Genomic DNA, 5,073 nt, shown 5'->3' with positions numbered 1-5,073 from the left:
AAAAATTTCACTGGAAATGAACATGAATTGAATTATGAAACATAACGAAATACATATGAAAACATAAGAGACACATTTTATACACTCACAACCACAAGAATCTCATGAAACAGAGTCGCTGCCTTTCATTAATTCTCTATCAAAATTACACAGTGAAGAAATAGAGTTTCTTTCCCACAAGTCTCCCAGACGTTACAAGCCAACCAAACCTTTGCAAATAATTTGCATACAATATATAGAATGTGTAAAGAAGATATAGAACACCCAAGGGTTCGGGAGTTACTCGAATCATTGCAAAATGGAGATGGAGATCCAACCATCAGCTACAGGTGCAGCACTACAAACATGACATTTGGCTTGGGTGACTGTTTGCCTTCCTTCGCCACTTGGATAGAAGCCAATCTGGAGAAAAAACTCTTTAAATTCCACCTTTGGTGCCAAAAAACTGAAGTGTAGATGAGCGGGCCCACTTGGAGAAGTCGCGAACCGAAATTTCGCGAAACGGAAGCAAATTGGGCAATTTTTCCTCTGTGCGTTGCGCCATTTTCTCTGTGCACCGCGCTACTTTGGGGCCTATTTTGGGGCACTTTCAGGTGTCCAAAATGTGCCCAAGTGGGCTTGTTGGAAATCCTGTCCTGTCTACTTTCTAACCCCACTAGAATTTTTGAATTTGGTGCTCATTTTCCCCTCCAAATCTTCATTCTCCCAAGACTGCTTCCTGTGTGTCAAAAAAGTGGCAGAGAGGCCATTTTTGGGTGTTTTTTGACCTTTTGGAGACTCATCTCTTGCCAAAATTTCTTCTCTGAGCCCCAATAGTCGTGATTTTCCATGTTGAATCCAAAAATGAAAACCATTCCTCATTTGGAGCTCCAGATTTTAGCGCCGTGCCACAGGGAAAAAAACCTTGTTTTTTGCCCAAAAATTTGTGAAGTGACAAAAATTCCCCAAATTTCTTGAAATTTTGGTTGGAGGTTCCCTATGGGGTATCATGATGGGCCAAGGAAGCCTTAGCCAATATTCGAATCCGATCTTTCTCTTTTGCCTCTTTTTGCTTTCTTGTTGCTTTCTTCAATTTCGCCTTCAAGCTCCTTATCCGGGCCCTTGCACTCATGTTTCGTGTCCTGTAACGATAAGCCATGTGTCTCAGTAAGGCAAGCTCCTGATCAGCCTTGTCCAGCAGCCTCTTCAAGTGCATGTTCACGCTCTCAAGATGGGCCTCCCGATCCTCATTGATCTCTTTCTCCAATGATGTGAGCTCAACTCTTCTCCTTTGAGCAGCTTGGCAATGCTCATGAATGTTTTGCAGCTCCATAATCGCCTACTGATCCTCAAACTACTTATTTCTCTGCTCCAGGTACTTCATGTTCCACTTGGCCCTCTCCAAGTCAAGGGAAAAGGACTCAATCATTGATTGCTACTCCTGGATGATCTCTGTAAGCTCTGCATTTGTTGGTTCTACATCTGTCTCATCATCATGGAGGAGAACGAATTCGGTCTCTCGTTCACCTGATGGCCCTTCCTCCTGCACTGGCTCCTTACCTCTGCCCTGATCATGTGATGCCGATGTCGAAAGCGAGGCCCCTTCCACCTTGGGTGGAGATAACACTCGCTTTGTTGCTGCAAATAAGGGTCTACTGCCTCTCTAATAGGTGATGTATATTGGAATAGTAGCAGTCTCATGTCGCTCATACTGATGAGATGGGCCACCTATCTCATGCTCTGCCTCTGATACTACCTGTGAAGCGTTGAAGAAGTCACGGGAGATGAAGTCCTCCCAAGCAATACCCTACAATCCCAACTAATGGTCCACCAAAATTCGGATAAGAGCAAAGTGATAAACACTGTTGAGCTGCTGTCGAGGAGTCTTGTGCTGCATGAAATTTTTCATCCTCTCTATGTTCCCGCAGATGAAAAATGGGAGGTTCATCATTCACACCTTGGTAAAGTGCATGAGCAACCTAACGTGATAGGCATAAAGGCGAGAAAACCTCCCCTCACAACTGAAGTATTTCATGATCAGTTTCATGAACGGAGCATACTCATCTCTCAAAAATCTGAACGGGAAAACTCTCGTGAGCTGACTCAAACAACTGGCCTTAATGTAAGGCTCATAATGATGCCTCTCCACTTTCTTCTTCTTATGCCACTGTTCTCCAACATTTGGTATGCTTGTTGCCACTGATATGGCTTTGGGTGTCAATGTGAAAGTGACTCCAGCTAAGATAGACTGACCTCCATGTAGGTGAAGTGAAAAAAGATGAGCCAACTCATGATGGACTCTGACATTTTCCACCCTTTGACAAAATTCAAAACATGCTAAGTGCTGGAAACATGACATAGCAAGAGGGCATGCCTGCAACTCGGTGAGGGTGTTTGGCTCATCTCTAACATGTTTGCCACTTCGGTGATGTCTCCTGGGGGCCTGTTCTCCTGAAGCTGTATCACTGTGGGTCTCCTCCTCATATTCTGATGAAACCTCGGATGCCATGACTGCTGTTTGTAAACTGAATTTAGGCTACCCTTTGATTATAGTGAAGCTGGAGTTTGCTTTGACAATCTGCCACCAAGGGGACAATTAAAAAGGGAGTATTAGGAGGGGGATAATATAATGGGAATAGGGGTGTATAGGAGAATTTTGTTTAGGGATATACAAGGGGTTTTGGGGTATTTTGATAGGGTAGGTTTTGTGTTTTGGGCAAGGTAAGGTTTTAGGGTTTGTAAGGTAGGGTTTGGGATTTATTTAGCAATAGGAAGAGGGGAAGGGAGTATGATTTTGGTAGGGTTAGGGTAGTGATTATGGGGACAATGGCATAGGGGAATAAGGAACAGGGGTGGGGTAGGAAGAATAACCTTGGTAGCAATATCACTATTGCACAAACCCTAGCATAATGGTTTTCTTTGGTGTCTTCTTTGTGCTTGCTTTATGAAAAAAATTTGCATTTTATTACAGGCATAAAATCATCATATTACCCATAAAAATTGGTGCACAATTGAATTTAGGTATCCTACCTTGCAAATAGAAGAGCTCCACAAAAAATTTGAGGCGATTTGGCAAAGTTCTGGGTATTTTGCCCTGTGCGCCACGCGCAAAGCCCAGTGCGCCATGTGCTCTAAGTGCGTCGCGCCAATGGTAATTTTGAACTGTGGGCGGGCTCAGTGTGCGCCATGCCCGGTGAGTGCACCGCGCCCATGCCTGTGTGCGCTGCGCACCTTCAAACTGCCTCCAACTCCCTCAAACGCTCACGATGCACACTCACACCCTTTGCAACGTTTCTCCAAGGCTTGGATTAGCACAATGACTTTTGATTTTGATGAACACTTGTATATATAGCCTTGGTAGTGTTGTTTTAAATTTACTTTTTAAAAAACCCACTTTTCTAATGTCATGTTCAACACTTTTTCACTGATTTTAATATAACCTTGATTTTCACTTTTCCTCTGAAATTTTGGCTCAAATGATGAAATTTTCGACACTTTTTGCAGGGATTGCATGACAGAGCATCTGGTCACGAGAATCATGACTGCACCTGAAGGAATCAACTGTCGACTCTTTTTGAACATTTTGTCACAAATGACACTATTTGACTTTTCTTCAAAACAGAGTTTTGAAGAATAGTCAAAGTCTATCATCATGATGATGAAACTCTGCGGATCATTACTTTGCAAGAACATCCCTCTGGCCTGCATGGCTTTACTGGACATATTAAAGACCAAATTGATCAATCCCTAGACCTAATGACCAAAAATGACCTTTGTCCGTTGAAGGACCAAACCTTGACTGTTATGGACTTTTTGATTATTTGACACAAAGACATAAGCCAGCAAGAGCCAGACATGAGGGGAAATTACTAGCATGACTTTCTCCGTCAAATCATGGCATGCCCGTAGCAGAATGCAGCTGAGTGAATGGAGCGGGACACCTAAAAATGAAATGCATAAAGAGTTTTGATCTCTGACGGAGGACTGACTAGACCAACTCTAACATTGGCTCCAATGGGGAATGGATGCTCCTTGGAGGTGCCAAGAACGACAGATCTTTGGGAGAGCAGACAGTGCCTTCATCCATTGGGCTATGGAGTCATCATTTTGACTACAACACAGGACTCTAACTTATTTATGAAACTGAAATGACCACGAAATTGACTCAAACTTGACATTAAAATGACTCAAAAACTAACTTGACAGACTGAAACCAAACTGAAATAAAAATCGTATTTACAATGACAGTGGAAACAACGTTAATAAATCAGTAGTGGTACCACTTGAGTAGCTAACCATTGATCAGCCCTCCTGGACAATCTTCCCCATTCATTTCCTTCAGAAGAAAGGCATTCTGACCCCTATATGCTACAATTTTGAAAGGACCTTTCCAAAGATTCTCGAACTTTCCGTGCTTACCTTTCTCTTCATTCCTTGCATCCCACTTCAGCACCACATCATCCAACTGAAATTTATCTGCCTTTGCTTTTCTGTCATAGATTTTCTTTATTTTCTCCTGCAATTTGGATGTGTTCTTGAAAACTTCTTCTCTTGTCTGCTGCAAGTGGACCATTTGATTCAACCTTCTCTGCATGGGATCTTCTTCACTTCCTGCCTCCTGAAGAAGTCTAACTACCAGGGCAGCAAGAGAGGTGGGAAATACTGTGTCAACTCCATAAACAAGCTCAAACGGTGACATACCAATGGATTTTTTCTGATTGATCCGATCTGCCCAAAGAGCATGGACCAGCCTCTTATTCCAGCTCTTTTTATTTATTTCCAGTAGCTTCTTGATAATGTTGACCAATGATTTGTTTGAAGATTCTGCCAATCCATTGCCTTGTGGATGATAGGCAGTTGAGTGACCCAAAATGATGTGATACTTATGACAAAATTCTACCATCCTTTTTTATTTGAAAGTTGTTGCATTATCGGTGATTAACTTATTTGGACAACCAAAGCGAGACAAGATGTTATTTTCGAGAAATGAAATGATTACCGTATCTATAGCTTGTCTGGTGGGAGCTACCTCAATCCATTTTGTGAAATAGTCTGTCGCTGTGAGGATCCATCTATGATGTCCGGAAGAAGCGG

This window comes from Pinus tabuliformis, chromosome 5_2 (genome assembly GCF_031772625.1).
Source record: "Pinus tabuliformis cultivar Carrire ecotype Pingquan chromosome 5_2, CPIR1, whole genome shotgun sequence".
NCBI classification, from domain to species: Eukaryota; Viridiplantae; Streptophyta; class Pinopsida; order Pinales; family Pinaceae; genus Pinus; species Pinus tabuliformis.
The sequence above is the reverse complement of the archived record's forward strand: the minus strand, read 5'-3'. Positions refer to the sequence as shown.